The sequence below is a fragment of the Crocodylus siamensis genome, chromosome 2 (genome assembly GCF_052110815.1).
Source record: "Crocodylus siamensis isolate JL-2025a chromosome 2, ASM5211081v1, whole genome shotgun sequence".
In the NCBI taxonomy this organism is placed as follows: Eukaryota; Metazoa; Chordata; order Crocodylia; family Crocodylidae; genus Crocodylus; species Crocodylus siamensis.
In genome coordinates this window covers 204,040,376-204,062,201 of record NC_143396.1, presented here as the reverse complement: position 1 = coordinate 204,062,201, position 21,826 = coordinate 204,040,376, and the positions used below count along the sequence as shown (strand labels likewise).

General features: G+C 47.8%; 1 long non-coding RNA gene across 1 annotated transcript in view; it reads left to right on the top strand.

Moving 5' to 3' along the window:
- LOC149871608 (uncharacterized) overlaps positions 1–21,826 on the top strand; it is a 22,973-nt gene extending 1,147 nt beyond the window's left edge. The window contains exons 2-4 of the long non-coding RNA XR_016440275.1: positions 16,650–16,748; positions 17,478–17,647; positions 21,205–21,826. This is a non-coding gene — a long non-coding RNA (uncharacterized LOC149871608). The remainder of the gene's footprint in view (positions 1–16,649; positions 16,749–17,477; positions 17,648–21,204) is intronic.

Genomic DNA, 21,826 nt, shown 5'->3' with positions numbered 1-21,826 from the left:
CTGTAGTCTATTAAGTGTGCAATAGCATTATGTCTAAAAAAATGTACATACTTTAATTAAAAAATACTTTATTGCTAAAAAGGCTAACCATCATGGAAAAATGGCGCCGATAGACTTGCTCAACGCAGGGTTGCCACAAACCTTCAATTTGTAAAAAATGCAATATCTGCGAAGCGCAATTAAGCAAAGCGCAATAAAACAAGGTATGCCTGTACATAGTACAGAGTACATAGTGCAGAATATATAGTGCATTATACGTAGTACAGAGTACAGAATACATACTGTAATACATAGTACAGAATACATAGTACACAGTAGTACAGAATACATAGTACAGAATACATAGCTGCATTATACATAGTATAGAATACTATTTCATTATACAGATTACATAGTACATAGTAGTACAGAATACACAGTGCATTATACATAATACATAGTACGTAGTAGTACAGGGTACGTAGTACAGAATACGTAACACATAGTACAAAATACAGGCAACCCCTCACTGAACTCTGTTTTGCTTAGCACTCTTTCACTATAACGCTCATTTTAAATTGATACCTGGTTTCACTTAGCAGTCAGCGAGTTTTGCTATAACGCTCGCGGTCACCATCTTGCGTCATTAAAAGCAACTGCAGTCATCATCTTGTGTCGTCAAATACTTTCGGTTTCGCTTAGCACTCGTTTCGCTGAATGCTTGGATTTTCAGGAACCAATTAAGAGCACTAAGCGGGGGTTGCGTGTACATAGTACAGAATAGTATGGAATACATAAGACAAAGATTAGTGTTGGTCTAATAAAGGATATCATCTCTACCAGGAGTCCTGATTGCTTAACACAAAGTACAGAATACATAGTATATAATAGTACAGAATACTTAATACATAGTACGTTATACATAGTTACAGAATACATGGTACATAGCAAAAATTACATAATACAGTACATAGTACAGAATATGTAGTACAGAATAGTACAGAATAGATAATACATAGTACATTATACATAGTTACAGAATACATAATATACATTATACAGAATACATTATACACAGGACATAGTACAAAATACATAATGCAGTTCATAGTACATAATACATAGTACTGAATACAGAATAGATAGTACAGATAGTACAGAATTCATAATACATACCACAGAATACATAATACAGAAGTAGGGCCAGACAGCATCGGAAGAGGTCATGTAGTGCAGCGTTTCTCAACTCATGGGTAAAGACCCAAAAGTAGATCACAGGAATATATGAAAGGGTCCTGAACCCTCTAGGGAGTCCCTAGAGAGAGAGCCTGAAGGGGCAGGGTGGAGCTTATGGCATCACAGGGAAGCAGGGCTGGAAGAGACCCTCACAAAATGGGTCCAGTTATCTGCTGGAGGCAGGTGCATCCCTGACTAAACCATGCCAGAAAAGTGTCTATCTGACCTGCTCTTGGAAACTTTTAAGGATGGAGAGTCCATAGTTTCTTTAGGGAGCCCATGCCAATGCTTGATCAGCCTCCTAGTCAGACAGCATCCTGTCATATCCAACGTAATCTTCCCCTGCTGCAGCTTGCAGCCACTGCTCCTCGTCCTATCCTGTATTGTCATAGAGAAAAGCCAAATACAATATCCTTAAAGAAGGGGTGTCACTCTCACCTCAAGGCCACCAACAGGATCCAGCCCATGGGGCACCTTGTGGGCACAGGCAGATTAACACACAGGCCTGCAGGGCCCAGCCCCAGCAGCTTCTGCTAATCAGGGGTCCTTTGATGCCTGGGTTCTCTTGGGAAACGGCGGGTTTCCCTGTGCATGTGGGTAGCGTTCTAGCCTGCAAGGGGTCCTGCTTGGGGCTGCCAAGAGTGAGCCACAGGGGGCACTGCATGCATGTGTGTGGCCACATGCATGCACACGGGCAGGAATGCAGCTGAGTAGCATGAAGAGCAACTCCCTGCAGGTAAGTGAGGAAAGGGTGTGGAAGATGGAAGGGTGCAGGGGGTACAGATTGAGGTCCCTATGTTGAAGAAGAGAGTGGGGCAGGGGTTGTGGGCACTGCCCAGCATTGGCGACACATAGGGGCTGCCTCTAAGATTGGCCATACACCCCCTGGAAGCACCAGCCATGAAACCAGAAGTGCACCCCTGGGACCTTCCCCCTGGTGGGGGAGGCACCAGTCATCCATGCTGCCCAGCCATGGTGGTGCATGGGATCTGGGGTGTTGCAAAAAGCAGAATGGAGCCATGGGTGGCTCATCCAGGGGGCGCGGAGAAGAAGGGGGGAAAGCTGTCTGCTGCTGCATGCACCCACTAGGGGTGGCATGAGGGACATGTTTGTGCACATGGCAAATGTGGGCTGCTGGCTGTGGGCTTGGGGCTCTCCACTCTGCTGCCTTTTCCTTGGGAACCTTGCAGTGACAGCGCACCCTCTGCCCACCCAGCAGCAGTGGGGGCAACAAGTTGTGCCCTCTGCTGCTGGATGGGCAGTGGGCACACAGCTGGCGCAGGGCTCCCAAGTTAGAGGCAACAGAGCCGAGAGCCCCAAACCCACAGCCAGCAGCCCACATCTGCCCTCGCCCTGCTCAGATGTGCTCTGGATGTGGCAGGAGGGCAGGGAGCAGGGAGGAGAGGTAGGCATGTGCCACCTCACCCCCATCCCTGGCGGGGCATGGAGTCCTGGCCTGCCCTTCACAGCGGCAGCTCCAGGAAAGGAAGGGGCCCCTCCTCCCGCTGGAGTCCATACGTTCATGTTTATAATGGGCTGTGGGGAGCCTCCAATTTTCTGTTTGCCCAGAGCTCCAATAAATCTCAGTCCAACACTGCTGGTGGGTTGGACCCAAGCTGTGCAGGAGGACAGCTGCAGCACTGGCAGTGGTGTGATATCCACAGGCAGCAGCAGCATGAGGGAGGCAGGGGCAGGTGGTCCTGCTGAGGCAACCCATGCTCAGTGCCAAGTGGCCGTGTGCCCAGAGGAGCTCAAATGATCACATTTCTAGTGCCCTCCAGGAGCCCAGTGGACTAGGTAGAAGCTCATCAGCTTAGACTGTACTAAGGGCACCTCAGATGTAAGCATCTGCAGGTTAAACCTCAGTAACTTTCTAGGCCTATATATGCCTATAGCTTACCATGAGTATTACCCATGCTTCTGGACTTTGCTGGTTTCAGCCCTGCTTCCCTTGTCTGCTGTTTTTAAGCCTCCCTCAGAGGCACTGGGTGTTGGCTACAGTCAAGGCTGGGGACTTTGCCTAATATGTGTCAATGCTCCTGCTGGGAGTGAAGACAGAGGTTCCTGGCTGGGGGGGATCTTGCCCCCCCCCCAGCCAGGAACCTCTCAGGGTCAGACTGATCACCATATTTGGGGTCAGAAGGAATTTTACCCCATGGTCAGATTGGTATGGACTGTGGGGGGTTTTGCCTTCCTCCATAGTGAGCGGCGTGGCCCTCTATCTGGGACCTCTCGAGGGTATATTGGCAACATTTCATAGAAGCGGATGTTGGCTGCTGTGGTTCCCCTGCTTTACCTGTGGCAGGGTGGGGTGCTAGATTCATAGATTCATAGATTCATAGATGCTAGGGTCGGAAGGGACCTCAATAGATCATCGAGTCCGACCCCCTGCATAAGCAGGAAAGAGTGCTGGGCCTACATTACCCCAGCTAGATACACATCTAGCCTTCGCTTGAAGACCCCCAGGGTAGGGGAGAGCACCACCTCCCTTGGGAGCCCGTTCCAGACCTTGGCCACTCGAACTGTGAAGAAGTTCCTCCTAATATCCAATCTAAATCTGCTCTCTTCTAGCTTGTGGCCATTATTTCTTGTAACCCCCGGGGGGGCCTTGGTGAATAAATACTCACCAATTCCCTTCTGTGCCCCCCTGATGAACTTATAGGCAGCCACCAGGTCGCCTCTCAACCTTCTCTTGCGGAGGCTGAACAGGTCCAGTTTCTCTAGTCTCTCCTCGTAGGGCTTGGCCTGCAGGCCCTTAACCATACGAGTGGCCCTTCTCTGGACCCTCTCCAGATTATCCGCATCCTTCGTGAAATGCGGCGCCCAGAATTGCATGCAGTACTCCAGCTGCGGTCTGACCAGCGCCCGATAGAGGGGAAGTATCACCTCCTTGGACCTATTTATCATGCATCTGCTGATGCACGATAAAGTGCCATTTGCTTTTCTGATGGTTTCGTCACACTGCCGACTCATGTTCATCTTGGAGTCCACTAGGACTCCAAGATCCCTTTCCACTTCCGTGCCACCCAGCAGTTCATTTCCTAGGCTGTAGGTGTGCTGGACATTTTTCCTTCCTAGATGCAGCACTTTGCATTTCTCCTTGTTGAACTGCATTCTGTTGTTTTCTGCCCACTTGTCTAACCTGTCCAGGTCTGCTTGCAGCTGCTCCCTGCCCTCCGGCGTGTCCACTTTGCCCCATAGCTTAGTGTCATCTGCAAACTTGGACAGAGTACATTTCACCCCCTCATCCAAGTCGCTGATGAAGACATTAAAGAGTATCGGTCCAAGGACCGAGCCCTGCGGGACCCCACTGCCCACACTCTTCCAGGTCGAAACCGACCCATCCACCACGACTCTCTGGGTGCGACCCTTCAGCCAATTCTCCACCCACCGGACTGTGCAGTCATCCAAGTCACAGCCCCTTAACTTGTTCACCAGTATGGGGTGGGATACCGTATCAAAGGCCTTCCTGAAGTCCAAGTATACGACATCCACCCCTCCTCCTGCGTCGAGGCGTTTTGTAACCTGGTCATAAAAAGAGACTAGACTGGTCAGGCATGATCTGCCTGCCACGAACCCATGCTGGTTTCCCCTCAGCATAATTTGTCCTGCCGGGCTCTCACAAATGTGAGCCTTGATAATTTTTTCAAAGACTTTGCCAAGGATGGAGGTGAGACTAACTGGCCTATAGTTACCCGGGTCCTCCTTCCTCCCCTTCTTGAAAATGGGAACCACATTGGCCCTTTTCCAGTCCTCCGGGACTTGACCCGTGCGCCACGAGCGTTCAAATATTCCCGCCAGTGGCTCTGCAATGATGTCAGCCAGTGCCTTCAGTACCCTCGGATGGAGCTCATCCGGGCCTGCCGACTTAAAGGCATCCAGTTCTTCCAAGTGACCCTGCACCACCTCAGGGTCCACGCATGGAAGTCTGGTGCCTTGCTGCTGCCTCCCTACACTCCCAGTGAGAGACTTGTCATGCCTCTCGCTTAGGAACACTGAGGCGAAGAACTCGTTGAGGAGTTCAGCCTTGTCCCCTCTGTCCGTCACCAATTGTTTCTGCCCATTTAGCAGAGGTCCTATTCCTCCCTGGGCCTTCCTTTTACTCCCTATATATCTAAAAAACAATTTCTTATTGTCTTTTACTTGGGTTGCCGTCCTCAGCTCCATGGTAGCTTTGGCCTGTCTAACTGCCTCCCTACAAGCACGAGCAGAAGAGGTATATTCCTCTTTGGTGATCTCTCCCTGTTTCCACTTTTTATGTGCTCCCCTTTTGGCCCTTAGTCTGCCCTGGATTTCTCTGGTCAGCCAGGGAAGCCTCCTGGCCCCTTTCCCTCTTTTACCTCTCACGGGGATTGTCTCGCTTTGTGCTCAAAGGATAGTTTCCTTATGGCACAGCCACCCTTCTTGGGCTCCCATCATTTCAAAACTACTACTCTGTAGTGCGTCCTTCACTAACGCCTGAGTTCACTGAAATCAGCTTTCCTAAAGTCCAGCACGTTCACCCTACTAGTTACCTTACCCACTCGATGCCTTATGTTGAATTGTATTTTTAGGTGATCACTGTCCCCCAGATGGCTACCGATCTATAGGTCCCCTACTATGTCATCCCCCGTTGCCAATGCCAGATCCAGTAAGGCATTCCCCCTAGTGGGACCATGTACCTCCTGCGTCAGGTGGAGGTCCTGTACACAGGTTAGAAACCTGCGTGAGCGGTGGGACTTTGCTGCCTGTGTCTCCCAACAGATGTCCGGGTAGGTCTGTGTTGTGTCAGGGTTGATGGTAGTCTTTTATGTAGAGTTTAGATGATAGATTGTACAGGATGGCTTGGATAGGAATGATCCTGCCTCAGGCAGGGGGTTGCACTAGGTGACCTCTAGAGGCCCCATCCAGCCCTTCTTTATGACTATACGACTAACTTGTGCTATGTGCCCTCTGAGTGCCTCAAAGTTCAGGCAAGGGGTTGGATGTGCAACCTAGCTCATGTGGGGGTAACTTCAGTATGCTCCACAGAGATAAAACAACCAATTTGCAGTCCTCCAGCATCCTAGGATGCTCCCAGCGCCCCCTCCGTCCAGAGCAGGGATGGAGCCCAGGTGTCCTGGCTCATAGCCATGCTCCTGATTGCCAGCACTCTAGAGACAGGGAAAGAAAAGGTGTGCAGACAAGAGACAGTATTAGACTTTGGCATGCAACTGCTCATGGCACGTTCTAACTAATAACGCTTAACATTGTGCAGATTTAGTATGGTCTAAGTGTAGCGTGTAACTTCACCCTTAGAGTGTTTATAGACACGGGTAGGGCTCCAGAAGGTGGCAGGGAGGGGCGCTTTAATTAGCGCAGCTCCAAGAGCCACACTAATTAAAAGTACCCGGAACATCACGTGTATCAGTGTCTCCCCACTGAAAAATGGTAGCAAGGAGCTTTGAACTAAAGCTTGTTGAATGAGCTTTAGTTTAAAGCTTCCTGTTGCCATTTTTCAGCATGGAGACGCTGATACACATGACTCTGAGGCCTGTTGAGAGGTAATCCCCGTGCTCCAGCAGACTTGATTGATCGAGTTTGCTCCAACATGCTGGAATTACAGCACATCAGAGCAGCCTCCCTGCACATATATAGGACCCCTTCAATGCCTTCCACATTCAGGAAGGCATGAGCTTTCATAGGTAACAACATCAGATGAAGTAGGCTGTTGCCTATGAAACCTTACGCCTTTCTGCATGAATCAGTCTCTAAGGTGCCACCCTGCCCTACCTTGCCCTATCTTACATTAATGTAAACCTTATTAGCTGTTTTCCTCGAGCCTTTGCCTTAATGAAATAATGTGATAAATTTGGGGGGCAGACACACAACACATTTTTGTAGGTAGAACACCTAAGTACGAAGCCACTGTAAGTCACACCTGTGGCCAGAAGGGCCAGATGGCCACCCTTTCCTTGGTAGTTTCTTGTAGGAAGTACTGGTGTAACGCCTCACCAGTAGACGGTGGGGGAGTTGGCAATAACTTGCCTGCACTAAGCAAAAGGCTACCCCACATCAAAGCTGAGTAGCACTGTAGACTCACAACCTGGGCACTTATACCAGTGTGTCATTACTTATAATATTCTGAGGTGTAACTTTCTCCCAGAGTAGAATGACTTATACTGGTATCAGGATGTCTGTTGTCTCCATATTTACATTAGTGCACCAGTATAAATGTGACGTGTGTCCTGTATCTGCAGGAGATGTTAAATGATGTTTCAAATCATGCTTGCTAATTCCATTTTTTTTTACAGCACTTTTTCCTGGAATATTCTTCTTATAGACAGATACACACACCAACATTTTGGAACAGTTTGCCAGACTTGGTGGTCTGTGCCTAGATTTCAGTTGACTTTGAAAACTATATAGTATGGATGCTATTTCAGTTCAGAGTGATTCAGCTCTATGTGTGGTTAATTTTCCATATTCCTCTGTAGATTCCTTTCTCCTTCCAATGACTTCCTCAGTTTCCCCGTAATATCTCTATATGGCTCTCAGACATTGGAGTCAATGTGGGTTTTATCACTGTCTTTAGTGAGAGATGTTAAGACCAATGGAGTGTTTTGAAAATCTCACTTGTCAACAATCCCAAACTACTGATGAGAATAATAAAATGTATTTGGAAATTCTCATCAAAGGCATTTTGGAGGTAGTCATCCAAAAAGTTCAATTTGGCCTGTGACCCTGCCCATCTATACATCTGACGTATGGAACTATAAGTGGATCAAATAGAGTTTAGCGAAGTGGTACAGAAGTGGAAATAATGGTCAGGTTTATAATAAAAGGCCAACCAACTTCCAGTGTGTTGATGAATTGAGTCTGAGTATCCTCAGTTAGGGAGTATAACTTCTGCCACAGACCATAATATTTGAGTGGGTTTGAAATTAGGCAAAATTACATTTATTATCACTAATAGCAAAAGGCTTGATCTAAAACCTTGAAGATAATGAAAATATTGCCATTTATCTCAAAGGGAAAGTCAACTGAATCAGGCCAAAAGCACACTTGTTATTTTGTATCAAGATGAAAAACCTTGATACAATAATAACATTTATTTTAAATTTCATCCTCCCTCCCAAATATTAGAACAGATGGAAAGAGTAGACACTGAGTTACTCTAAATGAAAGTGTTTTGAAAGAGCTTCTAAGCATAACAGTGTAAGATATAAACCTGCACCTGTTCTGGGAAATTACTTTTGATGAACTGTAAGATCTCTTCTGGCCATAACTTTTTGATTCTAGGTAATAACAATTATTTAGCTAGAAAATGATTGTGTGCACTTACGGCTTTATTCAATTACCATCACTGGGTGTAAAAGATTGCCTTCATTTAGTGCTTTTTTAAATCACAGTTTGAATGGCCTTAGACAAACTAGGTCTCAGAGTATGTCGCTATATAAATAATAGCCAAGCAACACTGACAAGTGTGGGGATTGATACATGCCTTTAGTAACCACTTCAAAAGGGTAAAAGGATATTTCATTTTCAATTTGCTGCTTTTTTATTCATCCCATACTGCCTCTCATATGCAATTGTTCCAGATGCCTAGTCATCCAGGGACAAGGGAAGTAAATCTAATGGAAATTAAACACAGATTGAAAAAAAGTGTCATTTTATTAGGGACAAAGGAAAATGTCCTAATTAATTTCAAAATCACTCTAGTGAAGCATAGACTGAAATTTGGCTTCTACCTGCAACTAACTAAAACTGTAATAAACTCTTTAACACAGTTTTTTCAGTTACTTAGATTAAGCTGGCATCGATGGCAGTTAACACTCACTGATGTATGTGCACATTTTTTGGCAATAAAACATTTATTAATACTAGGTGCTGGATGGAGGCTCTTCTGGGATCTTCTTAGAGGGATCCCAGATCTAGCCCACAAGTCTCAGGGTGTCCCTTTGTCCCTGGCCAGCTCCATTTGGGAATGCAGCAAATAACCCCATGAATGAACACCTCTCTCAATTCTAAAACAAGGCTGTTATTTAAGCAGAACAAGCTCTTACTCCATACAGGAAAAACCTCCTACAGGAAGTCACACATTAGGGTTGCCAACCCTCCCGGAGTGGCAGAGAATCGACCGGAATCGGCAATGATCTCCCAGTGACTATTGAAAGCAATCTTGGAGATGGATGTTGTGAACAGGTTGAACAGTACAATTAATGGCATTGTGTCATGCTGGGGAAAAAAACCTCTCTTGGAATAGCTTCAGTCAGAATTAGCAACCATATCACACATGCACATTTCCCAGCTGTAATACAAAGTTTCCAGGCTCTGGCATCTAACCAATTCTGGTTAATTCTGACCTAATATATAGTTCTAGTAACCTCTGCTATTGGATAAAAAAAAAAATCCTTTGCCCTAGTCATTGATGAGATTCCCATCAATGAATTTCTTGAAGACTTGATTTTGAGTTTTGTTGCCTGGACCGTCCCTCTCTATTGCTTCTTGGTTAGTTTGGCCCTCCGGCCTGAGTCCAGGTGCTCTGTACAGCCACCTCTTTGTGCAGCTTCCCTGCTCACAGTTAGATCCAGATGTTCTCTGGATTGAGTTGCTCTTTCAGTCTTCTTGGTTGAGGATTCAGACCCCTCTCTGTGGTTCCCTTGGAGCCTTGACTGACATGGGGACTACCAGATAATATTCTCTGTAGATTTTGGAATGACAGTTGCATCCTGAAGTAACCAGCAGACAACCCCTCACTTCTCCTCTGCAATGCAAATCTCCTCAATTGTTTGAGTGTAGTAATGTAGCATGTGCACAGTCATAGGTTAAAGGTGTTATGTTATATGTTAATACCCTCTCTAATGCGTAGCTCTGACTTCTATGCTGCTAAATCTTCTCTATGCCTGACTGGCTTGCCAGCTTCCTAGTGGCATAGTTGGCCCCAACTGGTTCCTGTCAGCTCAGATCAGGCCGATGTCTCTCCTGCTGGCCTACATCAGGCCCCTACTGGCCCAGATTGGGGCACATTTTCCCCACCAGCCAGGACCTGGACCCCTGCCAGCCTGGTTTAGGCCCATGTTGCTCCTGCTGGGTACTGAAGCTGCCTAACAGTCCTTACAATCATAGAATCAATGAGCCGGAAGGGACCTAGACAGATCATCTAGTTCAACCCCCTGCCATGGGCAGAAAGGGGCACTGGGGGTGACAGGGGTCATAAGACCCCAGCCAGGTGCCTATCCAGTCTCCTCTTGAAGATTTCCAGGGAAGGTGAGAGCACCACCTCTCTGGGGAGCCTATTCCAGGCTCTGGCTACCCTTACAATGAAGTAGTTCTTCCTAATATCTAACCTAAACCTATCCTCCCTCAGCTTGTGGCCATTGTTCCTGGTGACTCCAAGGGGGGCCCTATTGAACAGACTTTCCCTGAGTCTGGAGGGGTGGGTTTGGAGAGGAACTATCAGGCAGCCACAGAGCCTGTTGGAGCAGCATGGGTTTGATCAAGCAAACAGAGAGCTGCCAGGCCTACCCACATTTGCCTGGCAGCTCTCAGCCCAGTCCTGCCCCCTCCCCTCCATCCAACATGCTCTGCAGGGAGCAGCTAAGCAGCATGGGCTCAGTCCAGGTGTGCAGGGGACTGCAGGGCCCATTCGCCCTGCTCTCATGGCTGCTTGGTAGCTCCCTGCCCCCTGCCCACCTGTTCCCAATCCTTAAACCCTCCTCTCCTCCCCCTATCCTCCTTTCTCCCTTCATTCATGCCCCCCTTGCCCACCTCCCTGCCCTGTCTCACCCCTTTCCTTCCCCCACCCCACTCAACACTTCCCCATGCACCCACTGCCACTCAGCTGTTCCCAGCTGTGAGTTGGGGCAGTAAAGATCTGGATGATAGCTTGTCCATGCTGGGAGCAGTGCCACCTGGGATACTAGGGCAATGCAAATTGCTGGTTGCAGCATCATAAAGCAGACTGAAGTTACTGTGACATGAGCTCTCTAACACTAACAGATAATCCTTGCCTGAACAGCATTATAAGACACCAAGAAGGTCTTAGCTCATCTTTTTCTTCCTTAATGTGTAGATGCTCCAATTTTAAGAGCATATTTGAAAGGTAATATGTAACTACACCCTTAGCTAATCTTCTGTCCTGCTGTCCCCACAACGTAGAATGGAACTCCTGGTGGGAACTCTAGAGGGCGGTCACTCCCCTGCCCAGCGGTGATGAGTAGGGGGTGCATGAAGGTGCATGTGCACCACCTGAGAGTGCTGGTGCACCCCCTCACAGCCAGCGCTCCTTGCTTAGGCAACAGGTGTGGGGGGGAGGGGGCAGGCAGGATTACCAGTGCTCCCCCTATGAGTGCCAGCCAGAGAGTGGGGGCTCCAGAAGAAGCACTGCTGGAACTTCCAGGAGTGCTGCTGGCACACCTGGGTGCCCCGCTTGCACTTCCTGGTCAGCGCGATAGGCCATGGTCAGTGAGATTGGTGGGGGACCCCCCCCAGTAGGTGAGATTGGCCATGGCCCACCCCCCTGTTGCTGACTGGCTGCTGGGAGTGGAGGCACGTGCCCCCCTGACACAGGAGGCACCAGTCGCCCATGCCCCTGCCTCTACCCAATCATAGCTTTAAGGAGCAGGTCTGTGTCTTTCCATGGTGCAACAATAGATAAGAGTTTCTCCTGTATTAATACACATACCACGCATGCCCTTTTCCCCAAAACTCAGCTCTCTAAAATTGGAGTGCTTGTCTTAAGCAGGGAAGATGAGTATTCTTTGTTGGAATAGAAGTATGGAAGAACAGAAGCAGGGAGACAGTGCTGCAAGATGGCCAGTCTCAGGGAGACAAGTGGTAGTTCATCCTTCAGGGTTGGAGTTAGTGTTAATCCTCACAGACGTATCCACAGTGATCAAGATCCTGTGCAGTCATATTCAATTATGACTGGAAAAATCTTTTGTTCATTTTGCCTTCCCAAAAAAAGATGCATGTCTTATTTAGGAGTGTATGATATGACATGATATGGCATGTCTTATGTAGGCAAGAAAATATGGCATGTTAATTTCAGAATGGTTTGTTACATGTGGATGGATAACTCAACTAGATTTGGATTGTCTATAAAAATAGATGTGCAGGTTTAGTGTAACTGAAAAGGACCGTTTTATAGGTAATTCTAGTATGCTATAGGCATTAGGCTTTAAGTGTTCTTTTGAAAGTCAGAAATATATTTTCCATAATATCTAAACTACATTTTTTGTTGTTGAAATTAATCCAATTCCTTCTTGTTCTACCCCGCCTCAGGGGAGTGGGAGAACAATTGATCACTGTCATCTCTATAGTAACCTTTAACACATTGAGAAAAAATTTCAGACTGTATCCCCCAGCACACACATATTCATGCACTAAAAAAATAATTACCTCTCATTTATTTTACATTGCATCCCCAGAATAAGACTGGCCTTTTTTTCCTTTGCAAGAGCGTCTCACTGTTGACTCAGTTTGTGGTTCAGTATAACAGCAAATATTTTTTCTGTAGTGCTGCTTCCTATCCAGATATTTTCAGTGGTTGTATTTGATTTCTTCTTATTAAACCTGGTACTTTGCACATGCACTTATTAAACTTCATCTTGTTGATTTATCACAATCCTGTGTTCAAAATGTTTGAGACCTTTTCCAACTTGGTGTCTGTCATCCACAGATTTTATAGGTATACTTCATGTTCCAGCATCTAAGTCATTAAAGCAAAAAAATTTTAGAACTGGTTCTAGACAGACACCTCTAAGACCGTGGTAGAAATTAGGTCTGTGCAAAATGGCTAGTCGTCACTTTGGATTCGGATTTGGCCAATTTGGGGGACAGGGATTCAATTCAGTGATTCAAATCACTGTCCCGATTTGATTCAGCTGAATCTGATTCAGAGCTTTGGCAACAGCTGAATCTCCAAATCTCTGAATTAGCCAGGCCAGGCCCATTCCCCACTCCTCTCCCAGCCTAGCAATGGCTGCCCCAGCTCCCGGCACTTATAAAATAAAATGCCCGAGCTCACCGGGTGCTGCTGGGCAGCAGGCCATCCCTGCTGTTCCCCACTGCCCCATGCTGCATGGAAGGTGCTGCACGAGCCCCCTGACTCCCCGCCCTTGCTCTCACAGCCCTCCCCACAGGTGCCCCACCCAGGCCAGCTCCGGCCTTAAAAAAAACAAAAAACACAAAAAAAACCCTGGGACTCACTGCTCCTGCTGGTGGGGGTGATCCCCGCTGCCACACCCAGCCCTGTGCCACATAGGGGGCTCTGCACAAGCCCCCAAAGCCCCGAGGTTGCTGCAGGAGTGGTGAGTCCTGGGGCTTTTCTTGGCTTTTTTTTTCTTAAAGGGCTGGAGCTGGCCTGGGTAGGGCACCAGTGGAGGGACTGGGCGGGTGAGGGGGGAGGTCCGGGGGCTCATGGAAGAGCCCCCCATGCAGCATGAGGCAGTGGGGGGAGGCAGCAGGGATCACCTCCCCACCCAGCAGCACCCGGTGAGCACCGGGGCTTTTTTTTAAAGTACAGAGCTGGGGTGGGACGGGGCAGCCATGAGGGGTTGGGAGAGTGGAGGGGGTCAGGGGTTGGCAGGTTTCCCTCCATGGTCCTGCCCCTCCTCCCCCACTCCTACTACTTACCAGCTTGAGTCAGCTGCAGTTCCCTGCCGCAGCCACCAGGGACTGCCCAAATCATCAAAGCTCTCCGAATCTTCTCCAAAGATTCGGCGAGCTTTGAATGGATTCAGACTTTTAAATTGGTCCCCTGATTCAATTTGGATTCAGAGATTCAGCCACTGAATTGGGCCAAATCTCCTCCAAATTGAATCACCACGCAAACCTTCACACAGCCCTGGTAGAAATACTTTCTTATTTGATAGCAAACCATTGATAACTATTTTTTAACATGGTATTTCAACAAATTGTACACCCAGCCATGGGTGCTTTCATGTGGACACACATTTATACATTTTTTATAAGGATGTAATGTATGACAGTGTCAAAAATCTTATCAAATTCAAGGTATTCCCCATTACTCACTAGGCCTTTCAAAGAACATTTGATGTGGCCTGTTCTTGGTCAGTCCATGTTGGATGTTGTTTATTTAATATATTATTTTCTAGGTGATTTTTTTGTTTGTTTGTTTGTTCATTCTAGTATCTCCTTGAGTATTAAGTTATGTAGACATAGCTATAATTATACTAATACATAATCTATGGTTCCTCCTTATTCCTTTTTAAGCTTCCTGCTGTATTTGTTCTTCTCCAATCCTGTAGAGTCTTCCCTTCACAAGTTCTCTGAGATAATAGATAATGGTTCAAAAGCTCTTCAGCTAAATTATTCTATGGTGAATTCCTTCAGGTTTTCCTGACTTGAATACAGTTACCTACTCTAATTATTCTTTAAAAATTATTTTATTAATCTTTCCTGCTTTCTAATCCTTGTTAAAATTAATTATGTTAAAAGTATCTGGTTACAATTAATTTTTGTTTTAGTTCCCCCCCACCATCAAAACAGAAGTAAAAAAGGTATTGAACAGTCTGTTCTTGTTGTTTGCTTTTCTTCCCTATTAAGTAATGGACTGTTACCTTCTTCATCTTTTTCTTTCTTTTACTGTTGTTAAAACATTTTTGCTTTTTGTCTTTTATGACCTGATGTTTTTTTCTTTCTCTTTTTATCCCTGCATGCTTCTGCTGATCCTTTATACTCATCATGAGTCACGTGTCCATTTTGAGTCATTCACTTTTGATTTCCTTGTCATTAAAGAGTTCCTGATGCAGATACTTTGGTATTTTGCTCCCCTACACTACTTTTTTCCTCCCCCAAATCTTTCCTTTATACTTTTCTTAACAAACTGCTTGAGTTTGCTTTTTGTTTGCTTTTATTTATTTATTTTTTTGGAAGCCCATAGTCCTTCATTGTCTATTGTCCTTGTTCAGCTATTTTAATTTTTTCATTTTTATCAAATCAAGGGCTAAGTACAGATGTTCAAAAAGCCCCTGGAGGAACTGCTCTTATTTACTGCACTTTATTTAAAGTGTGATATGTTAGACTGGGAGCCAACCAAATGTTCAGTGGAGGAGGGGATCACAGCCTGCCTGCATTGGCTGCTAGGGGTGCTCCTGCATGCTTCCCGGGAAGCTGCCAGAGTGGCCTGTCTCCTCATCCTCTCCCCGCACCATAGCTGGGAGGAAACACAAAGGGGCAAAGGAAATGTAACTCCACCACCATGAGCCTTGCTGCATGGGGAAGGTCTCCATTCCCACGCCTACCGTCTTGACAGCTGCACCCAGCAGCTGCACTGTGGTGTAATGTGGCCCAGCTGGGGCTGCTGCAGGGACATAGACCCTAGAGCCTTTCCTCTGTAGTACTGAGTCAGGTCAGTGACAGCTAGGGAGGAGGGCAAGGCCAGCCCAGGCTCAGGCAGAGCCTTCCTGAGAAGCTCAGGATGAGCTCTGCCTGAGACTGGAGCATAGTGTTATGCAGTGCTGCCTGGGACGTCAGCAGTTATACTCTAAATTAACCCTTGATGGGTTCTGGCACAAAGTTTGATAAAACACTCTAACAGAAAGCACTTCAGGTTAGTTATGACAAAGAAGCTGAATTGTGGCTGGTCACCATACCAGCCTGCCCTTCTGTCTAGGATAGTCTGCTCTGTCTCGCCTGCCATGACTTGTTGTAAGTAAACTTGATGTACAATACAGGAGGCTGTCCACTTAATGTCCCGATGCCTAGGGCGTTGCACACAGCTCTGACCTTCCCTATACCATGTTCCATGCCTCGCAGGTGGTATCCATATTGCACAGTGTCACAGGACAACACGTGCTCCAGGGTCTCACATGGGACTCTCGCTCCCCCTGGAGCTCACCATCTCTATACTGCCACACTGTGCTCCAAGCTACCCACCGTAACTCCCCTGGCCCCTTACTGGCTTCCCTCAGCCTTTGGCTCTGCTTGCCTCAGGTATCCTCAGTTGTGTACTACGCATCCTCTTGCTGAAGCCCAACTCTGCCTCTGGCCCACTTTTCCACCTCTTGCTGGGGCTACTCCTCTGCCCTGTCGCTGGGGAAACAATTTACTTCCCTCACTGGGGCACACTCAGCCAAGATTGGGGACATCACAGGGAAGATCACTGACCTCATCTGGCCTTCTAACTACTATCCTATGGTCCTCATCCATGTGGGAACCAATGATGCAGCCCAGAGTAGACTAGACCACATCATGGATAACTACAGGGCTTTGGGGGCCAAGCTTAGAGAGTTGGGGGCCCAGGTGGTCTTTTTGTTCCTCCTCCCGGTTAGTGGAGGCCATCAGTGGCACAGCGCCTGCATCCGTGAGGTGAACCGGCACCTCCGGAGTTGGTGTTGTCATGCTGGATTTGGCTTCCTGGACCATGACACGCACTTCAGATCAGAGGGCATCCTGGGGCACGATGGTCTCCATCTCTCCCCCAAAGTTAAGAGTTTTTTTTCTTACAGGCGAGTTGACCTCCTCTGGCGGGCTTTAAACTAAGTTTGTCGGGAGATGGGGATCCACAGGAGTAAAAGAAAACTCAACCAGGTGTAGGACCTGCCCAGGTAAGAGCTCAGGTATATACCAAGGGCCCAGTTGTCTGTCAGGTAGGGGGCGGTGCCCAGGGCTCCCTCGGGGGGGTTAAGGTGTCTTTTCACTAATGCAAGAAGCATGGGGAACAAGCAGGAGGAGCTTGCTCTCCTGCTTGCAAGTAGTAAAATCAACCTGGTTGGCCTAGTGGAGACATTGTGGAATGAAAGATTTGACTGGGCATTAGACATAGAGGGCTATAGGCTGTTTAGAAAAGATAGGGAGGGGAAAAAAGGTGGGGGGGTTGCACTCTATGTTAAAGAACAGTATACCAGTTCTACCTTTCAAATGGGACCAGAGAAAGGCTTAACTGAGTCCCTGTGAGTCAAACTTCAAGGAGAATGCGGGGAGAGCGATCTGGTGGTAGGGGTTTACTACAGGCCACCACATCAGGAGGAAGAGCTGGATCTGGAAATTTCCAGGCAGCCTGGGGAGGCCGTGCGTGCAAAGGATGTTGTGGTCATGGGTGATATGAATTACCCTAACATCAACTGGGAGGAGCAGTCGGCCAGGTCTAGCCACTCACAAAGGTTCCTGACATGTATACAGGACCTACACCTTGTGCAGCAGGTACTCGTCCCCACTAGGGAAAACGCCATAGTGGATCTGGTATTAGCCTCTGGGAAGTGATGTTGAGGGGTAAACAACACGGGTTCATGTCAGGCCAATCCTACCTGACTAACCTGGTCTCTTTCTATGACCAGGTAACAAAGAGCTTAGATGTGAAGGAGGAAGTTGATGTCATCTTCTTGGACTTCCAAAAGGCCTTCGACACAGTGTCCCATCCAATTCTGGTGGGCAAGCTGAGGGGCTGCGGCATTGATGAACGCACAGTCACATGGGTGACAAACTGACTCCAGGGGCGCATCCAGAGGTAGGTGGTGGATGGGTCGATGTTGACCTGGGAGCAGAGTCCCCCAGGGCTCAGTCCCTGGACCGGTGCTGTTCAACATCTTCATTAGCGACCTGGATGAGGGTGTGGAGAGCACTCTGTTCAAGTTTGCTGATGACACCAAGCTGTGGGGTAAAGAGAATACACCAGCAGGCAGGGACCGCATCCAGGCAGACCTGGATAGGTTAGAGAAGTGGGTGGATCTGAACAGGATGCGGTTCAACAAGGACAAGTGCAGAGTGCTGCACCTGGGAAGAGGGAACCAGCATTATGGTTATAAGTTAGGGGCTGACCCTCTTAGCAGCACAGAAGCAGAGAGGGATTTTGGAGTCATGATTGACTCCAGGATGAATATGAGTTGCCAATGTGATGAAGCAATAGGCAGAGCCAACCGCACCCTGTCATGCATCAACTGGGGAATCACTAACAGGTCCAGAGAGGTCTTGCTCCCCCTCTATGTGGTGCTGGTCAGGCCGCAGCTGGAGTACTGTGTCCAGTTCTGAGCGCCGCACTTCAAGAAGGACATGGAAAACCTGGAGAGGGTCCAAAGGAGGGTCACTCGTATGGTTGAGGGCCTCCGTGGCCAGCCCTATGAGGAGAGGCTGAGGGACCTGAATCTCTTCAGTCTCCACAAGAGGAGACTGAGGGGGGGATCTTGTGGCTGCCTACAACCTTATCAGGGGCCACCAGCAGGGACTCGGGGAAAGTCTGTTCACCAGGGCCCCCCTTGGAGTCACCAGGAACAATGGCCACAAGCTGAGGGAGGATAGGTTTAGGTTAGATATTAGGAAGAACTACTTCACTGTAAGGGTGGCCAGAGCCTGGAATAGGCTTCCCAGAGAGGCGGTGCTCTCACCTTTCCTGGAAATCTTCAAAAGGAGACTCAATGGGCACCTGGCTGTGGTCTTATGACCCCTCTTACACCCAGTGCTCCTTCCTGCCCATGGAAGGGGGTCAGACTAGATGATCTGTCTAGGTCCCTTCCGACTCATTGATTCTATGATTCTATGATTCAAAGAACTACTTCAGTGCAGCCCTTCAGCTTGTCCCTTACAACTCTAATCTGCACCAACTACCGCATATCCCTTCAGGCCTCCCTTGTGGGCCTGCTCCACACAGCCTCTTCTCCTGCTGCGTCCCTTCACTAGGACAAAGACCTCTTCCCCTATGCTGGGGCCTCAGGGTCTTACATCCCCATGGGCTCAGGTGTCCAGAGATGTGCCTGGCCCCACTGCTTCTGGGGGCTGGGGTTATAAGGCGCCCCTACCCACCTTTCACTGGGGAGGCAGCTAGTTAAACTATCCACCATGGATAGTCCCACCAAGTCACCCTTCCCCAGCAGGGTTTAGTTTTTCAGTCCAGGACTAGGAGCCTTCTGCCATCCCCATAGCTTCTGCCCTTACCTCCAAGATGTCATGAGCAGCAGCTCCAGCTAGGTGGTGTTCTTCCAGCTCCTCGCAGCAAACTTATGTCTCAGTCCTGAAGGCCTGGATCTAAAATGGAGGCTGCTCTGTCCTCTTCCAATCCCAGGGCCCTCCTGCAGTCATGTGACTGCCTCATTATCCTGGCACACACCTGCCATCTGTCTTGATGCCTACTCTGGCCCTTAAAGTGGCAGGCACCAAAGGTGCTCTGCCATGTTAGCACACATCCATCCAGAGTTAACCTTGAGTGGGAACCACCATTTTTAAAGCTCTTTATGTGCTATGAACATCTGTACTGTTATGGCTGTGAAGTGCTTTCTACACATTTAAAGCATGGGCACAAATGATATGGCTCAGAGCAATTCCAGCAGAGTCATAGCCACTCCCCTCCTATCCCCTATAGAGTAGAGCCAAGACCAGTTGGAACTTAACCATATGCAGGTTTAATAGGGAAAGAACCAGGGTTTGACCCACAGGTGGGAGGGGGTGGGGGGCAATGGATGCAGGAGAACAAGAAGGGATTCAGTAAAGGGAGGGTACACTTATACATCTAGCAGAGGCAAATCAACTATGAAACTAACAAGAATCTTGAGGTGCAAGGTTTCACAAAATATAAGGCGCAGGTTCACAAAATATAAGATGCAGGTTAACAAAATATGAGTCGCAGGTACTCCGGAGGGGCAGGGAGAAAAGAGATGAGGAAAGCCAGCTCCAAGGTGGGGATTCCCTCTTCAATCAACGCACCCCTCAGTTGCTTGGCTCAGAAATTGAATCTTTGTCTCCAGTGCAGCAAGCAGAGATTTCCCCTCTAAACCATCAAAACCAGAATTGCTGGCTGTAGCTCAGACTTTTATCCTTCAGGGAACCTTTGCATGCTGAAGGGGCTGCACACCACACCACTCGTCCTCTCTCTGGGGAATTGGAACCCTGAGCCACCCCTGCAGCTCCAAGGCTGGGGTTCCCTGCTGGGGATTCCCCGGACGCCGCCCTGCACGCTGAAGAGAAACACCAACTACGTGTTTCCAGTTAAGCTGCCCCTGGAGTTTTGAGGCCAGGGTCCCTGCTGGGGATTCCCTCCATGCTGGCCCTGTGCACCAAAGGAAATGCTGCCTGGGTTTCCAGCCTAGCTGCCACCTGCAGATCCGAGGCTGCTGCCTGCATCGGGGCTCTTCTGGGGCAACTGCTCTGCCCTGACTGGCAAACTCTCACCAGCTCTTCAAAGCCCCTCTTCTTTGTCCGTCATTGATCTCTTCTACCCAGCGTCAGGAGCACTGCCCCTTATATCCCCCTCCAGGTGGCTGTCAGGACCTATCAAGAGACATAAGAGGTGAGTCTACTCTCAGGCCCGATTTCCCTACCTGGCCCCTGGATGAGGGGGGACAAGTCCTCTCCTTTTCCTGGGGATTGACTGGTGGGGAAAAGGAAATTCCCCTCCCACCAATCATTTTTGAACTTTTCGAATCTCTAGGCCAAGCCTCCATGGGCTAGCCTACCACAAGTGCATTAAGTGTAGCATCTTTATCTAGCCATAATCTCTGTTTTGTGATTACTTTCTCCTAATAGGACCAAATTTCAAATAGTTGCCCCTCTATTAAATTCTTCCAAACTCTGAAGCAAAATGTTGCCCCCCAAACATTTTTAAGAACTTGGTTGTTTCTAACTTGGTATGTTTGGTACTTGGTATGTTTCTAAGACCATATTGTTTTTCCTACAGATACCTGGGTAATTATAATTCCCACCCGGGACCACAAGATGATTCTTTTAATTGATCAACGCTCCAAGCTCCCTTCCTGAAAAAGTAACAAACATAAAATACAAAGAAGCCTAACAATACCTCATTCGCATTGTTACCAGGCTCTCTTATCAGTTACTCATCCTCCCTGGCAAACTCGCCTGCCACACCTTGATGGGAGATAAAAGAAATGAAACACAAGTGAAAGGAGTTCTCAGTGATCTCTTTTACTCAGTAACAAGGTGATGTTGCTGATTACTTCTGTATTTATGGAGAAATTGCATAACATGCCCTGTGAGTTTTACCCCTTGGCCCAGTCAGTAGGTACATCAGTCAACCTACGTCCTGTCTTCTGACTTGTCTCCCACTTCCTTTTGTTTCAGGTTGCACCTCTGCATTGCCCCGCTCTGAGGAAGAAGCTACAGCCTGTTCATGTAAGGAATGGCATAAATGCCTACCACTCTCGCAACCTCGCGGTTAATTCTTGTAGCATATCTTCTCACTTGTCCAGCATCTGCCCATTGAAGACTTTAACTTCACTCACAGTCAATCTCTCAATCCATTGTTCGTCACCTACTGGAGGCCAAACTCTCAGGCAGATCCTCCTTTTATCTGCTGGTTACCTATAGTATTGGCAATCAGCTTGGAACTCGCCGCCAGTGTGTCTTGTTTTGTTCCTCCGTCTTTGCCCCTCACAGGCTCCTCAGCTGTTCTAATTTTAGTGTTGCTCCCCTTAGTAACAGGACTGCTTCCCTGTTACACACATCTTTCTCTTGATTTAGTGTTTTATAGTAGACCTGTAGTCTATAGTAGTTCACTGTGACAGTGCTCCTTTTTACCTTCAGCCAGGGACATTCAGTGGCATTCAACAAATTTGCCTTCACATTTGCATAACTTTCAGAGCACATATATTATACTTTATTCACACTGCAACCCTTAATCATTTTTCCTGTCTCTCCTGCTTGAAAATATAATATTCTTTATACTAGTATTTCCAGTCCTAGG